Source organism: Vipera ursinii (genome assembly GCF_947247035.1).
Source record: "Vipera ursinii genome assembly, chromosome: W".
Taxonomy (NCBI): Eukaryota; Metazoa; Chordata; class Lepidosauria; order Squamata; family Viperidae; genus Vipera; species Vipera ursinii.
The window spans coordinates 18,855,592-18,874,272 of NC_139522.1; positions in this window are offsets into that span (position 1 = coordinate 18,855,592).

Below are 18,681 nucleotides of genomic sequence, written 5' to 3' on the forward strand. Positions count from 1 at the left end.
CATTCAAAATGTTCCATCTCTTTCTATGGGGGGTGAGCTCTTACCCCCCGTGGATAGGGCTCGCAACTTGGGAGTCCTCCTAGATTCACGGCTTACCCTAGAAGATCATGTAGTGGCCGTGACTAGGGGGGCTTTTGCCCAGGTTCGCCTGGAGCACCAGTTGCGGCCCTATCTGGACCGGGATGCCCTGTGCACGGTCACTCATGCGCTCGTGACCTCTCGCCTTGACTACTGTAATGCTCTCTACATGGGGCTTCCCTTGAAGACCACTCGAAGGCTCCAACTGGTACAGAATGCGGCCGCGAGAGTTGTCTTGGGAGTTTCCCGGTACTCCCATGTTACACCTTTGCTCCGCGAGCTGCATTGGTTACCAGTTGTCTTCCGGGTGAGGTTCAAGGTCTTAGTTATGATCTTTAAGTCCCTACATGGCATGGGTCCGGGGTACCTCGGGGACCACCTGCTGCCGGCTTCAACTCCCCTCCGCCCTGTGCGTTCCCACAGAGAGGGCCTCCTCAGGGTGCCTCCGGTCAGGGAATGCCGACTGGCGGCCCCCAGGGGGAGAGCCTTCTCTGTGGGTGCCCCGGCTTTGTGGAACCAACTGCCGGTGGAGCTCCGGACGGCATCGGACCTCCGAACTTTCCGTCGTGGTCTGAAGACCCATTTGTTTGAATTGGCCGGTCTGGCCTGATGGGGGAGCTGGGTTTTAAATTGTTATTTTAGATTGCATTATTGTTTTTAATTGGGCACTGATTTAATCTTTGTTTTAACTTTTGTATAGTATTGTATTTGTATTTATATGCCCTGTGAACCGCCCTGAGTCCCCAGGGAGTAGGGCGGTATATAAATTAAATAAAACATAAACAAACATAAACATATATATATATATATATATATATATATATATATATATATATATATATATATATATATATATATATATATATATATATATATATATATTCGAACCCGGGCTGATTATATATCAGGCAGTGTTTTAACCTCCTGAACCTCCTGAATCTCAGATAAAGGGTATGACTAACTGATGAGAACATAAAAGAGTTCGAAATGATCATCTTAGCCTCCCAAATTCTTTATTAGCAATTTGAATAATTTGCACAAATAATGAGCTGTCATAAGTTGACTAGTTCCTGTGGATAAGCCCTGAGCCAGGCCAAAACAGGAATGGAAGAGTTAATTAGAAAGGTCCATTCAAAAAGCCTTGACAAATACTTAAACATACATTTGCCTTGCCTTCCAGCTAATATAAGAGAGACAGAACCTGTGGCTCAGGAGGTTAAAACACTGCCTGATATATAATCAGCCCGGGTTCGAATCTCAGATAAAGGGTATGACTAACTGATGAGAACATAAAAGAGTTCGAAATGATCATCTTAGCCTCCCAAATTCTTTATTAGCAATTTGAATAATTTGCATATATATATATATATATATCTGCAGGGATGCGGTGGCTCAGTGGGTTAGGACGCTGAGCTTGTCGATCGGAAGGTCGGCAGTTTGGCGGGTCGAATCCTGAGTGCCGCATAACAGAGTGAGCGCCTGTTACTCGTCCCAGCTTCTGCCAACCTAGCAGTTCGAAAGCACGTAAAAATGCAAGTAGAAAAATAGGGACCACTACGGTGGGAAGGTAACAGCGTTCCGTGCGCCTTTGGTGTCTGGTCATGCCGGCCACATGACCACGGAGACGTCCTTGGACAAGCGCTGGCTCTTCGGCTTTGAAACGGAGATGAGCACCGGCCCCTAGAGTCGGAAACGACTAGCACGCATGTGCGGGGGAACCTTTACCTTTACCTTTATATATATATATATATGTGTGTGTGTGTGTGTGTGTGTGTAAATTATTCAAATTGCTAATAAAGAATTTGGGAGGCTGAGATCATCATTTCGAACTTATTATGTTCTCATCAGTCAGTCATACCCTTTATCTGAGATTCGAACCTGGGCTGATTATATATTAGGCAGTTGTTTTAACTTCCTGAGCCACAGGTTCTTTCTCTCTTTATTCCTAATCCTAAACCTATAAAAACTATATATATAGTTTTTATAGGTTTAGGATTAGGAATAAGGTGGGGTCGGGATTGGGGTTGGGATTAGGGTTAGGGTTTTTTTAAAATAACATTCTCAATATTTAGCAAACAGCATAATGTCGAGGTTCATGTATTTTTTAAAAAAATGAGTAGTAGTTAATTATCATAAACAATATGTTAATTAATCGCTCGATGGTCTTCTTCTTGCTAATATATATTCAGAATTACATATCACATTCCTTTCTCTCTAACTCATTTTTCTAGCCATCGATAAAATTTATCCCATGTTCTAAAATACACTGAGTCTTCTTTCTCTTTTATTTTTAAAGTCAATCTGTCCATTTCTGCACACTCTAAAATTTTCTTAATTAATTCTTCAGTTGGTAATTTTTCATTTTTCCAATGTTGGGCAAATACAATTCTTGCTGCAGTTAGTACGTGTAGAATTAAATATATACAGTCTTTCTCATAATTTGCTCCTATTATCCCTAACAAAAATAATTCTAGTTTAAAGTCTATTTGTTTTTTAGTCATTTTCTCCAACCATAAATGTATTTTTAACCAAAATCTTTTTGCTTCAGGGCGTGTCCACCAGATATGGTAATAAGTACCTGGTCTTTGTTTGCATTTCTAACACTTGCTTGAAGTATTTTTAAACATTTTTGCTAATCTCACTGGTGTCATATGCCATCTGTAAAACATTTTATATAAGTTTTCTTTATATGCCACTGCTTTCGTTAATTTAGCATTTCTTTCCCATAACTTTTGCCAGTTTTCTAATTCTATATTATATCCAAAGTTCTTTGCCCATATTATCATTGTTTCTTTTACTTGTTCTTCCTCCATCTTTAAGCTTAACAGATATTTATAGAGTTTCTTAATCAACTTTTCATCTGTTTTTAACAGTATCTGGTCAAATTCTGTCTGTTCTTTATAAAATCCCATTTGTCATGGTTCCGATAGATGAAACCCTTCAAAAGAACTTTGAGGCATGTTTTCCTTAAAGAATCTTTTTATTCGGGAAACAAAGTATTGGCACTACATAGTTGAACCCAAAAATTAAATTCCCTTCCCCTGATACAAAGTAACAAAGTGCAATTCCCATCCCCAATAAACCATCATAAATCACATTCCCCAATTAGCTTAAAGCACAGGCTTTCTCTTTAGCTCCACAGCCTGCCAAAACGTTATCAGCTTGTCCTTGGGTTTCCACCACAGCATTATGTTATGGCTAGCTAAGCTCACATTCCAACCCCCCTCCCCTCTGCTGCACCTAATTTCTAAAGCAAGAAAAAGCATGTTAAAGAAATACAGAAAATGGCTGCATTTTCATCAGTTGTCAAAGCAGGAACATCCAACGTTAGCAGCATTGGCACCATTGTTTTAAATGTTTTTCATATCTCATATAGATTTGCAAATATGGCCACCATGATAGATCAATACCTTGTTCTTCTAAATCTTGTCTGTTTTTCAATTTTCCTTCATTGTCCAAAATATCTTTATAGGTCACAACTTTATTGTAATTAATTAAATTTGGGTAAGCAAATGCTTCCATTGTTGAAAGCCATCCAGGTATCTTGATATAAATTTTCACTTTTATTTTCTTCCATTCTAAAAGAAGTGCATTTCTTATAAAGTGGTTTTGAAAGTATCATGTATTTTATTCTTCACATACCACAGAAAGGCATGCCAACCAATTTGTAGGTCATGCCCCTCTAGATATAATAGTCTTTTGTCTCTAAGCATTATCCATTCTTTAAGCCATGTTAAAATAGTTGCTTGGTAGTATAAAACAGGGCTTTTCACAACCCAGAAAAAAGTGATAAAGTACAGGTAGTCCTCACCCCCCTTTATATCCTCTCTTCTCTCACCCCCCCTTTTATATCCTCTCTTCTCTCACCCCCTTTATATCCTCTCTTCTCTCACCCCCTTTAATATCCTCTCTTCTCTCACCCCCTTTAATATCCTCTCTTCTCTTCCCTTCTTTTATAGCGTCTCCACTCCCCCCCTTTTCTCTTCCTTTTTTTGAATAAATTTTTATTGAATAAACATTTAAAAACAGGTTGAACACAGTGTGTCAGAATCCATTTATATCACATTTCATAAATGTATAGGTAGAACAATGTGCTTATTCTGGGGATTCTGCCATCTCTCCGAGGGGGGGGGGAGGATAGACTTTAGGCATCTTCAAACAACAGGGAACATTTGAACAAAAAAGGAAGCAATAACCATAAAACCAAGGAGAGTTCCCTTTCCCATGGAAGGGCCTGACATCTGACCAAATGGATGAGGGGAGGGGCTGAAATGGGAATGCTTTATATAGGATTGAAATGTAACTTTGTTAGATTCCGTCTTGTATTGCCACAATCGATTCCATCCTAGTAAACATTTTCCTTTTGGACTAAACTTGCATCCAAGAGTTCTTATTTCCTAAGATGTGGATTGAGGTGGGTCCTGACAGTAGACGGAATCTGCTTTAAGAGTCAACCTGGAAGGGAAAACCTTACCGGGGGACTTTGCAACAAATACAATGTCTGGCGACGAAGCAAGAGAGGAGGGAAGCCCCATGGAGGGGGAGTCTTCCCCCCAAATGGAATCCCAGAGACGATGGGAAGCTGAAGCAGCATATTCCCCCGGGGAAGAAGCGGTGGAGCAGTACGACCGAAAACCCCGATGGGCGATGGGCGTTGGAAGGAAAAGTGAATGGGAAAAAGGCTTCGGGAGAAGCGACCCTGAGGCAGAGTAACCACCAACCGGAATGGAGGCAAGAGATGGAGAGTTCCCTGCACACCAGTGAGGAGGAGCGGATCCTGGAAAAGGCCATTGATCTGATGAAAGCAACCCTGAGCTCACTGAGGGAGGAGAGAGCTGAAAATCGCAACCGAGGCAGCGCCTGGGGACGTAACTGGAAAGGTAACAGAGGGGATCCAACACCTGAAACCCCGGGGCCGTCCAATGGAACAGGAATTGCTGCCTCAGCAGTACCCACCCACCCCAAAACCACAGACGGGGACCAGGATGAGGAGCAATACCGGCCCCGGCGCAGACAACACCCGCCCCTGGAAGTCAAATTCAAGGGGCAGCCATCACGACTGGGATTTTTCCTAACCCAAGTCCTCAGCTACATGGAATAGTACGGACGGGACATCCCCAGTGACAAAGCACGCATCCGAATTGTGCAATCTGCCCTGGACGGGATGGCTGCAGACTGGGTGGTGAACTTGCATGACTCCAACGCCCCAGAACTCAACGACTTCAACCGATTCATGTCATCTTTGAGGCGGCGGTTCGAGGATCCTTTGGCTGACCGTAAGGCCCGGGAGAGAATCAAAACGGTGAGGCAGGGAAGGCGAGCAGTGGCTGATTATACCCAAGAATTCCGAGCCATTGCCAGCAAGCTGAACTGGCCAGAAGACATCCTCCTCAGCCACTTCAAAGACGGTCTAAACTACGACCTGTATGACGCTTGCCTGCCTCAAGGTGACCCACCCCATCTCGATGACTGGTACATCCTGGCGGATAAATAAAAGCTCTGATAGACTCTGGGTGCATCCGCTGCCTTATCAGCCCAACGCTGGTGGAGAGATTGAGCATCCCAGTGAGGAAGCTAAAACAACCAATCTCTTTTAGTCAATTAGATGGGACAATAGCAGAGGGAGGACCAGCCACCCTAGCCACTTTACCAATCCACCTATCACTGGGGCCCCATGAGGAGGACATAACGTTTATAGTGGCCCCAGGCATGGAATGCCCAATGATTCTAGGGCTGGAATGGCTGAAGAAATGGAACCCGGGGATAAACTGGAGGACAGCAGAACTCAATTTCCCAAAGGGGGGGCAGAAGAACTTAGACTCCAAAAGCACCCCCCCAACCCAGAGGGAGGAGACAGCAGCGGTGAGGAAAGAGAAGGGGTTACCAGAGTTACCGGAAGAATACAGGGACCTGGCTGAGGTTTTCAGTGAGGAAAGAGCAGATGAGCTTCCCCCCCCACCGGCCCACAGATTGCACCATAGAATTCAAACCTGGGGCAAAACTCCCAAAACCCAGGATGTATGCCATGAGCCCAAGGGAAATGGCAGAAATGGAAAGATTCATAAAGAAAAACTTAGAAAGAGGATTTATTGAGCCTGCCAAACCCAAAGTGGCCGCCCCGGTTCTGTTCAGGGAGAAGAAGGATGGGTCTTTTCGCTTGGTTGTGGACTATAGAAATTTGAACACAATTAGTGAATGTAATCTGTACCCCCTTCCCCTAATGAAGGATATGCTATCCCACCTATCGAAAGGAAAGATTTTTACCAAACTAGACCTGAGGGAAGCATACTACCGTATTAGGATTAAGGAAGGAGACGAATGGAAGACTGCATTCAACTGCCCAATGGGGTGCTATCAGTTCAAAGTATTGCCATTCGGACTGCAAGGGACCCCCGCAGTCTTTATGCAATTAATTAATGACGTGCTGAGAGAGCACCTATATAAGGGGGTCCTGGTTTATCTCGATGACATCCTTATCTTCACAGAAACCAAAGAGGAACAAACAAGAGGACCCAGATTGTTGGGGGCAATTAAATTAAGCTGACTTTGTAATAATGCCACTTGGGGTGTGTGTGAAAGCCCTAATAAGCAGGCATATACATAGAATGAAGGCTACTGCTAAGCTTGTAAGCCGCCCTGAGTCTTCAGAGAAGGGCGGGATATAAATGGAATTAAAATAAATAAAATAAAAAAAATAAATATCAAACTAGTCAGAGCAGTCCTGAAGAAGTTGCGAGCTGCCCATTTATATGCTAAATTATCGAAGTGTGAATTCCATCAGGAAAAAATCGACTACCTGGGGTATCGCATATCTCCAGAGGGCATCGAAATGGACCCTGAGAAGGTCAGGGCAGTACTAGAGTGGGCACCCCCCCGCACACGGAAGCAATTACAAAGTTTCCTGGGGTTTGCAAATTTCTACCGCCAATTCATCCCCGCATTTGGCCAAATAGCCATGCCCCTCACAAATTTGTTGAAAATGAAGGGGGGGTCACCCGTGAAACCCAGCCAGCCTCTGAAATGGTCAATGGAATGTCAAGCAGCATTTGAGAGGCTAAAGAGACTTTTTTCTGCTGAACCTGTCCTAAAACACCCAGATCCCGACAAACCTTTTGTAATACAGGCAGATGCGAGTGATGTAGCGGTAGGAGCCGTACTATTACAAGAAAATGATGGGGGGACGTTGCAACCATGCGCATACACATCCAGAAAACTCACAGAAACAGAACAACACTGGCCAATATGGGAAAAAGAGGCATTCTCGTTGAGGTGGGCATTACTAAAATGGCGCCAATTTTTAGAAGGAAATAAAATACCTTTCCAGGTCTGGACAGACCACAAGAATTTGGAAGCACTAAAAACGCCCAGGAAGCTCACTCCTAAGCAAGCCCGCTGGTCCCAACATTTTCACCGATTCAATTTCACTCTCAAACACTTACCGGGGGGAAAGAACTTCCTGGCAGATGCATTATTCCGCATGCCCCAATATAACAGCACAAGAGTTACTGACTTTAAACCACTTGTACCGGAACAACTGGCAGCACCAGTCACCACCAGGGCACAAGAAAAAATGAAGCCGAAGGTAGATAGCCAAACTGGAATAGAATTCAGGAAGTCTTTGGAAAGTGATGAATGGTTCCAGAAAAATAGACATGTGTGCACAAATAAAGATGGACTGCCATGGGTGGGGGAGAAGCTATATATACCTGCCACACAGAGAATCAATTTCATGCAACTGTGCCATGATACAAAATCAGCAGGACACTTTGGCTTTGTAAAAACCCTACACTTAACTAAAAGGCAATTTTGGTGGCCATCTATGAAAAAGGACATAGAAAGCTATGTGGGTAGCTGTCAAATTTGCGCGATGGCCAAAAGACTGCAAGGGAAACCGCCAGGTCTGTTACAACCAGTGGCAAACCCCTCAGCCCCATGGAAAGAAATAGCCATGGATTTTATCGTAGAACTGCCAGAAAGTAATGGAAACACCATAGTCTGGACTGTCACAGATCTGTTCTCTAAGCAAGTACATTTCATACCTTGCCAAAAAATCCCGACCGCAAAAGCATTAGCAAAACTTTTTGTACAGCATATTTACAGATTGCACGGGGTACCACAACGCATCATATCTGACAGAGGGGTGCAATTTACGTCGGCATTTTGGAAAGAATTTTTATCCCTCTTAGGAACCACCCAAGGACTGTCATCTAGTCACCATCCTCAGACAGACGGAGCTTCTGAAAGACTTAATAATATACTGGAACAATATCTGAGATGCTTTATTAATTTTCAGCAGTCCGACTGGGCGGACCTACTGCCTTTTGCAGAAGTAGCATATAATAATGCAGTCCACTCAAGCACAGGTTACACTCCTTTTCAAGTAGCTACAGGCCAGAGTTTCAACCCAATACCAGAACTAACCCCAAAAGAACCGGTTATCCCTGATCTGAAGGAATGGATTGCTCAATTACAAAATACATGGCCAATCATTAGGAAAGCGTTGGAAGATGCCAGAAAAGCATACAAGACACAGGCAGACAAAAAAAGAACCGATCCCACACCATTTAGGGTAGGAGAGATGGTATATTTATCCACAAAATACCTGAAATCACTCCAACCCTGTAAAAAACTAGGACCAAAATATATTGGACCCTTTCCAATTAAAAGAATCATAAACCCAGTAACAGTTGAATTAGAACTACCCAAAAATCTTAGACGAATACACCCAACCTTCCACTGCAGTCTATTAAAGAGAGAACAACAATCACCACTACGAGCAAAAATCCCACCACCACCACCACCCATCATGGTGGAAGGAGAACAACATTTTGAAGTGAAAGAAATCTTAGATTCCAGAAAACACCATGGAACGATACAATATTTAGTGGCATGGAAACACCTCCCCTCCTCAGAAAATGAGTGGGTTAACAAACTCCATGTTAAAGCACCTAAGTTGCTTAAGAGGTTTCATAAAGAATATCCGAACAAACCAGGCTAACGTTTATATGTTTTCTTTCCCCACAGATGGACTCATCTTTTTTCTGAAAGGAGAGCCGAATGTCAGAATCCATTTATATCACATTTCATAAATGTATAGGTAGAACAATGTGCTTATTCTGGGGATTCTGCCATCTCTCCGAAGGGGGGGGAGAGGATAGACTTTAGGCATCTTCAAACAACAGGGAACATTTGAACAAAAAAGGAAGCAATAACCATAAAACCAAGGAGAGTTCCCTTTCCCATGGAAGGGCCTGAAATCTGACCAAATGGATGAGGGGAGGGGCTGAAATGGGAATGCTTTATATAGGATTGAAATGTAACTTTGTTAGATTCCGTCTTGTATTGCCACAATCGATTCCATCCCAGTAAACATTTTCCTTTTGGACTAAACTTGCATCCAAGAGTTCTTATTTCCTAAGATGTGGATTGAGGTGGGTCCTGACACAGTGTGACTTTTCTGGCTGTTATTTTGCCATACATACTATACCATATACCATATTATCTCCCTAGTCATTGATATTTTATACCATTTACATATTGCATTTTATACTATTCACATATTTTTATATTTACATACATATTTATGTCTATTTACAACATAATTTCCATTTCCATTCTTATTTCATATTCTTTCTGATCTCTATCTTACACTCACTTTGGGGTTGAAAATCTACACTTTCTCTCTTCTAGATGAGCTTTCTTTGTTCTGACTTTTTCTCCTCAAGTCTAACCAATAATACATCTTATCTCAAACTTCGTAATACTCTGTTTCATCCTTGTCTTTAATTTCTAAGGTTAGTCTATCCATCTCTGCACATATCAATTTTTTTTAATTAATGCACTCTCCACCAGGGAGTTTCCGTTTTTCCAGTTCTGGGCATACACCAACCTTGTAGATATGTCTCTTCTTTGTTAAACTTCCCATCTATCATTCCCAATAAAAACAATTCTGGTCTAAGATTTATCTTCAGTCTCAACATTTCCTCCAACCAAGTCTTTATTAACCGCCAAAATTCTTTTGCTTTGGAACAAGTCCACCACATATGATAATAAGTCCCTAACACTTTCTTGCACTTCCAACATTGTGGTGATATAACTTTTCTCATCTTTGCCAGTCTTGTTGGGGAGAAGTGCCACCTGTAAAACATTTTGTACAGATTCTCTTTATATGAGGTAGCCAAGGTTAACTTTCTATTTCTTTCCCATAACGTTTGCCATTTGTCTAAATCAATATTATATCCGAAATTTTGGGCCCATGTTATCATCACTTCTTTTACCTGCTCCTCTTCCATTTTATATTCCAATAAATATTTATAAGTTCTTTCGATTGCTTTCTCCTCCGTTCCTAATAGTATTTTATCTAGTGTTGTCAGATCCCTCTGTGTACCCCATTCCTTTTTGTCTTTCTTATAATGTGACTGGATTTGCAGGTACACCCACCATTCCAATTGTACCCTGTTTTCTTTTAATTCTTGTCTAGATTTAAGTTCCCCTTGTTCATTTAAAATATCTCTGTACGTAACTACTTTTCCCAAGTTCATGAAATTTGGATGCACTAGCGCTTCCAGTGTTCAGAGCCATACCGGTGTTTCTATATAGTTCTGTTGTTTAACTTTAATCCACACATTAAGTAATGCTGCTCTGATATGGTGTCTCTGGAAATATTGATGAACGTTATATCTATCATCCCACAAAAATGCGTGCCATCCAGATTGTAAATCATGACCCTCTAGAGTTAATAGCCTTCTGTCTTTTAAATTTATCCAATCCTGCACCCAGGTGAGTATTGCAGCTTGGTAGTACAGCTCCCAGTCAGGTAGTCCGAATCCCCCTCTCTCTTTGGCTTCTTGTAGTAGTTTTAATTTAATTCTAGATTTCTTCCCCTGCCAAATAAATTTTAATATTATTTTATTCAAATTTACAAAATATTTTTTCTCTAATTTTATGGGGACGTTCTGAAATAAAAAGAGTAATTTAGGTAAAATGTTCATCTTTACTGCTGCAATTCTCCCCATGAAGGAGAGTTGCAAATTTTTCCATCTTTCTAAATCTTTCTTTATCTGATTGTTTAAATTAATATAATTATCTTCTTTAATTGTAATACACCTTGCTGTTAGCTGTACTCCCAAGTATTTAACTTTCTTCACTATTTGGATATTTACTTTCTCCACCAGGTCATTTTTCTGTGTACTAGTCATATTTTTAACTATCATTTTCATTTTGTCTTTTTTTTGAAAAGTTTTTATTAGTTTTTATAGGGTTAAAGAGGGGGGTAAGGGAATGGGAATTTGGGATAGGGTACAGGAGAGGTTGGGGGTAATGGTTGAGGTTTCCCCCAATAACATTCAATATTTGGCAAACAGTATATTGTCTGCCAACAGTATATTGCTTCTGCCAACCTAGCAGTTCGAAAGCACGTAAAAATGCAAGTAGAAAAATAGGGACCACTACGGTGGGAAGGTAACAGCGTTTCATGCGCCTTTGGCGTCTAGTCATGCCGGCCACATGACCACGGAGACGTCCTCGGACAAGCGCTGGCTCTTCGGAAACGACTAGCACGCATGTGCGGGGGAACCTTTACCTTTACCTTTATATTGTCTGGGTAAATATATATAAATAAAAGTAATAAAGCTAATAATTAATAACAATGGTAGGTATAATAGCTTATCATAAACAATACTAAGTTTTCAATGTATGATATTTTTCTTACTCAAATAAATTCAAAATTACATGTCACATTCCTTTCTCTCCAACTCACTTATCTAGCCATTGATAGAATTTATTCCAAATTCTATAGTAAACTGAATGTTCTTTCTCTTTAATCTCTAAAGTTAATCTATCCATTTCTGCACAATCCAATATTTTCTTAATTAATACTTCTTCAGTCAGTAACTTTTCATTTTTCCAATATTGGGCATACATAATTCTCGCTGCTGTCAATACATGTAACATTAAGCATCCACTCTCCTTGTCATGGTTGGGGCCTATCATTCCTAACAGAAACAATTCTGGTTTAAATTCTATTTTTTTTAATCATCTTCTCCAACCATAAATGTATCTTAAGCCAAAACCTTTTTGCTTTGGGACATGACCACCAGATATGGTAATAAGTACCTGATCTTTGGTTACATTTCCAACAGACATTTGAAGTATTTTTAAACATTTTGGCTAGTCTCACTGGTGTCATGTGCCATCTATAAAACATTTTATACAATTTTTTTTTATATGGTACAGCTTTGGTTAATCTAATATTTCAATCCCATAACTTTTCCCATTCTTCAAGCTCTATGGTATGTCCAACGTTTTTTGCCCATATTATCATTGTTTCTTTAACTTGTTCCTCCTCCATCTTTAAGTTAAGCAGTAATCTATAAAGTTTTTTAATCAGCTTTTCATCTGTTTTTAGCAATGTAAGATCAAGTTCTGTCTGACGTAATAGAGTCCTCTTGTTTTCACGTCTTTTTCATATCTTGATTGGATTTGTAGGTATGGCCACCATGATAGGTCAATACCTTGTTGTTGTAAGTCTGGTCTAGATTTCAATCTTCCCTCATTGTCCAGTAAGTCTTTATATGTTACAAGTTTCTCATAGTTAATTAAGTTTGGGTAAGCAAAGGCTTCCATTGTTGAAAGCCATTCAGGTATCTTAGTTTAATTTTTTTTTATTTTTTCCCATTCTAAGAGAAGTGCATTTCTTATAGCATGGTTCTGAAAATATCTATGTGCTTTATTCTTCCCATACCACAGAAAGGCATGCCAGCCAATCTGCAGGTCATGCCCCTCTAGGTCAGGGCTTTTCAACTGGTGGTACGCGTACCATTGGTGGTACATGAGCACCTGGCTGGTGGTACGCGGTGTCATCTTCCTCCCCCCGCCTCCCCCCGCTCCGCTCCTTCCCAGCTCACTTGCTGCGGGAAAACATGCTGCTTGGCGGCGGCCTGCAGGAACCCTACCAAGGGGGCGCGAAGAGCACAGGCGCAGAGCGAGGCCCCGCCCTCCCCAGGGACTCATTATGCAGCAACCGGATTGAACTCTTCTTGTGCAGGATCCGTGTCATCCCTCCCCTCCTCTTCTTACTTCAGAAGCAAGCACGAGCCTGAAGGGGACACAGCCATCCACTCTCTGGGCAGGTAAGTGTTTGAGACCACTTGTGTTGCGGCCCTGAGCACCAACCTCACAACTGCCACCTCCTTCTTTCCCCCCTTGTCTCTCTTTCTCTTTTGTGGCCTCACTCTCTTCCATCTTCTTTTCCTCTTCCCACCACTGCAAGCTTGCGAGACTCTTCATGGCCCTCACGTTGCCTCCCAGGGCTCGAGACTTTTCCCCCTCTCCTCTTCCTGAGGTGCCCAACTTTACGAAGGAGAAAGCAAAGCCACCAGATGGTGCACGCCCTCCCCAAGGACTCATCCTGCAGCAGCAGGTGGGAATCGAGGGCCACATTTGTTTTGCTGATGCGCGCCAGGCAAATCCATCAGAATGCGGGTGTGGGGGTAAAAACGTGCCCACCTGACTCCCTCCCCCCCACTGTTGGTGACTCCCTACAGCCAGCCCCAACCTCCGCTGACAGGGTCCAGTCCATGAAGAGCTCCCAGAGGGTCAATGCAGCAAGGCCAGTGCATGGACGCAACGCCGTGTGCCCGGGAGGCCACATCCAGGGCTGCCGATCAGCTGGCGACTTCGTACGGACAGCCATGACCTCTGCCAATGGTCTCCAGTGACTAGAGCCCATCGGCAGAGGTTGGAGCCGGCCGTACGGAGTTGGCGGCCCCAGATGCTGCCTCCCGGGTGCACGGCATTGCGCTGACCCTCTGAGAGCTCTCTGTGGGTCAGGGCAATGCTGTGCATCTAGGAGGCCGATCAGCTGGTGACTCCGTACGGCCACCCCCGACCTCCGCCGATGGGCTCCAGTCCACAGAGAGATCCTGGCGGGAGGAAGGAAGGAACAAAGAGGGAAGGAAGGAAGGAAAGGGAAGGAGGGTGGAAGGAAGGAAGGAAGGAAGGGACAAAAAGGGAGGGAAGGAAGGAAGGAAGGAAGGAAGGAAGGAAGGAAGGAAGGAAAGAAGAAATGACAAAACCCCAGATGTGGGGCAAGCCAGGGAAAGAGTGTGTGTGTGTGTGGGGAGAAATCCCCAGCTGCAATTCCTGTGCAAGATTTCCTGCCTGCAAAAGGAAGGGACAAAGAGGGAGGGAAGGAAGGAAGAAAGGAAGGAAAGAAGAAAGGTAGGGAGAGTGGGAGGGAAGGAAGGAAGGGACAAAGAAGGAGGGAAGAAAGGAAGGAAAGAAGGAAGGAAGGGACAATGGGAGAGAGGGAGGAAAGGAGATCACCCACCCCAGTCCCACCCCCCTACACCAGAGACCCATGGATTCCCCCCCACACAGGCACCCTGCAACCTGAGTGATGAGCTGCCCCGCTCCCCCCAGCCATTGACTTCACTTGTCAAAAAGTTGCAAAAGGTGATCACATGACCCTGGGACACTGTGACCGTCATAAGTATGAATCAGTTGCCAAGCATTTAAATGTAACTCACATGACCCTGGGGATGCTGCAACAGTCATAAGTGTAAAAATGGTCATAAGTCACTTTTTTCAGTGCCGTTGTAACTTCGAACAGTCACTAAGCGAATTGTTGTAAGTTGAGGACTACCTGTACTTTATCATTTTTTTCCTCTTTTTTGGTCAAGTTTTTGACACCTTGCTGGGTGACTGGTGGTACTCAGATATTGCCTTATCCTAAAAGTGGTACAATGGGTGAAAATGTTGAAAAGCCCTGCTCTTGGTATAATAATCTTTTGTCTCTAAGTGTTATCCATTCTTTAATCCATGTTAAGATAGCTGCTTGGTAATATAACTTCCAATCTGGGAGTCCAAATCCTCCCCTTTAACGTCTTGTAGCAATTTCACATTAATTCGTGCTTTTTTCCCTTGCCAAATAAATTTCAATATTATGGTATTCAGTTCATCAAAGAAGGCTTTTTCTAATTTTACCGGAATAGTTTGAAATAAAAAAAGTATTTTCAGTAAGATATTAATTTTAATTGTCACTATTCTCCCCAGTATTGACAGTTGGAAATTTTTCCACTTTTCTAAGTCCAGTTTTATTTGTTTTAATAATTTTATATAGTTGTCTTCTTTTACTGTTACATATCTGCTAAGCTTGTAAGCCGCCCTGAGTCTTCGGAGAAGGGCGGGATATAAATGGAATTAAAATAAAATAAATAAAAAATCTTGCTGTTAAGTAAATTCCCAAGTACTTAACTTTTTTAACTATTTGAAGATTTGTTTTTCTTGCAAGTTGTGTTTTCTGTTTTTCTGTTAAGTTCTTTGTCAAAACTTTAGTCTTTTCTCTATTTACTATCAGGCCTGCAACCTCACCATAGTGTTCTATTGTGGCCAACAATTTTGTGCTTGTTTCCAGAGGTTCTTCCAATATAAAGACCAAGTCATCCGCAAATGCCTGCAATTTATATTTTCACCCTTTATCTCCAGTCCTTTAATCTCAGAGTCTTTTTTTTAATTGAAAAGTTTTACAGTACATATTATTTTTAACAAAACAAAACAAAACCCCTCCCAACACCCTCCCCTCTTCCCAACCCTCCCCAACACCTCCCTCCCTCCCCCTCCCCCCTCCTCGACTTCCCAGAGCTAAATACAAGGTATAAAAGTACAAACAATCATAGTCTACCATATGCAAACAACAATAAACTATTAAATCTATCGCACTTTAACTCTTATAAAATAACTACAAGCAATATAAATATCACATCAATACTTATTCAAATGCTAAGTGAAACTTTTTAGTCCCATATTTATTCTGGATATAATCAATCCATTTTTTCCACTCCACAATATATCTCTGTTGCGAATGGTCTTTCAAGTACGCTGAGATCTTTGCCATTTCCGCCAGGTTGGAAACTTTTAAAGTCCATTCTTCTATAGTCGGCAGTTCTTCCTTCTTCCAATATTGCCCTACTAAAAGTCTCGCTGCCGTAATTAAATTCAACATCAACTTAGTGTCCACAACAGTAGTGTCAGTAATAATGCCCAGTAAAAACAATTGCGGACAAAACTTTATCCTTTTCTTAAATATCTTTTGCATATTCCACCAAATTTTAATCCAAAATGCTTTAACCTTTTTACAGATCCACCATATATGAAAATACGTTGCATCTTCACCACCACACCTCCAACATTTAGGCTGGCAGTTCGGATACATACTTGCAAGTTTTTTAGGATCTAAATGCCACCTATAAAAAATTTTATAAAAGTTCTCTCTTAAATTTTGAGCTTGCGTAAATTTTACATTTCTCACCCAAATCTTTTCCCAAGTATCCATTGTAATGACTTCTTGAAAATTCTGAGCCCACTTTATCATACAGTCTTTAACAAGTTCTGTCTCTGAATCAATTTCTATCAGTGCAAGATATATCCGTTTGATATGTGCTTGACCTTGATCTCTAATTTGCTTTACCAAATTTTCATCAGTCATTGAAAAACCAATTTTCTGATCTTCTTTCCACCTGGCCTGTAATTGCCCATACTGAAACCAAGTTTGTACAATCTTTTCTTCTCGTAAGATATTATACGGCTTCAAATACCATACATTCCTTTCCAAACTTAAAATTTCCTTATTTGTAGTCACATCATGTTTAAACCCAACACTTATATTTTCTATTGCGTGTTTCGGGATTGCCCATATAGGTATCTTATAATTTAGCTTATGTCTATACTTTTTCCAAACTCGCAACAGAGCATGTCTTAAAATATGCACCTTGAACACATTGTCCACCTTCTTATCATACAATAAATATGCATGCCAACCGAATAGCAAATCATGACCTTCAAGATTTAATAATCTCACTTGTGTTAAATTAATCCAATCACTTATCGCTGACAAAGCAGCAGCTTCATAGTATAGTTTAAGATTAGGCATTTTAAGACCATCTCTGTCACGCGTATCCTGCATAATCTTAAATTTAACTCGTGGCCTTTTCCCTGCCCAGACAAATTTATTAATACCCTTTTGCCATTCCTCCAAGTTTGAATCCTTTTTAAGAATAGGTATCATTTGAAATAAAAATAGAAATTTCGGCAAAACATTCATTTTCACTGCTGCGATTCTTCCCAGTAATGACAATTGTAACTTTTTCCAGCTGTCCAATTCTTTTTGAACTTTAACCCATAACTTTTCATAATTATTTTTATATAACATTGCATTTGAGGGTGACAAATAAACCCCCAAATATTTAACCCTTTTAACAATTTCAAATCCAGTTAACCCTTCTAAGACAGCCTTTTGTAATACTGTCATTTTTTTAGCCAATATTTTAGTTTTTTGTACATTAACCTTAAATCCAGAAACTTTCCCATATTGCATTATTATCTCCATCAGTTCTACAACTGAATCTTCTGGCTGAGTCACCGTAACAACCAGATCGTCTGCAAACGCCCTCAGTCTGTAATCCTGATCTCTTATTTGAATTCCCCTAATTTTTTCCGAATCCCGTATTTTAGTCAGTAATATCTCCAATGTTAAAACAAATAGTAAAGGTGACAACGGGCACCCCTACCTTGTGCCCTTTTCAATGTTACATACTTCGGTCAAACTATTATTTACTATTATACGGGCTGTTTGCGTTTGATATAGTGCCCTAATTGGTTGTAAAAATTTATCCCCAAAATTCATTTTATCTAATACTTTCAACAAAAATTGCCAATCCAATTGATCAAAGGCTTTTTCAGCATCCAAAAAGATCAACGCTGCAGGGATCTGATTGTTTCTTTCCAGAAATTCCAACAAATCAACTATATGCCTCACATTATTCTTCATTTGTCTACCACTTATAAACCCAGTTTGGTCACCATGAATTACTTGTTGCAGTACCCTCATTAATCTGTTAGCTAAAACCTTAGCAAATATCTTGTAGTCCGTATTCAAAAGTGATATTGGTCTATAATTTTTTGCTTGGGTGACATCCTGATCTTCCTTCGGAATCAGAGAAATAAAAGCAGTTTTCCAAGACAGGAGCACCCCCCCTCCCATTTGAATTGTCTGAAACAATTCCCTTAATGGCTTTACCATCTCTAACTGTAAATTTTTATAATACACAGCAGTCAATCCATCCGTACCTGGCGCCTTGCCCACTTTCAATTGTTTAATTGCTGAAAAAATTTCTTCCTCAGTTATCAATTGATACATCTCTTCCTTTTGTTCTTGTGTGGGAACAGGAATATTAGCATTCATCAAATATACATCAATATCTGCCTCGCTAATCTTATCTCTAGCATATAACTTAGAGTAAAAATCAACAAAAGTTTTCTTAATAAGACTCTGCTGATACACTACCTTACCCTTATGTTCTATTCTATCTATATTAGAAGCCCTTTGCTTCTTCCTTAACAAATAAGCTAACCATGTACCTGGTTTATTGGCATTGCAAAAAGTATTATGTCTAGCATACCGTACGTTAGTTGCCACTTGATCAGCCATCAACTTATCGAACTGTCCCCTTAATAAATTAATTGCCTCTTTAATCTTCACATCCGATGGATTCAAAATTAAAGCCTTTTCTTTTTCCCTAATTTCATTCTCTAATTCCTTCCTCC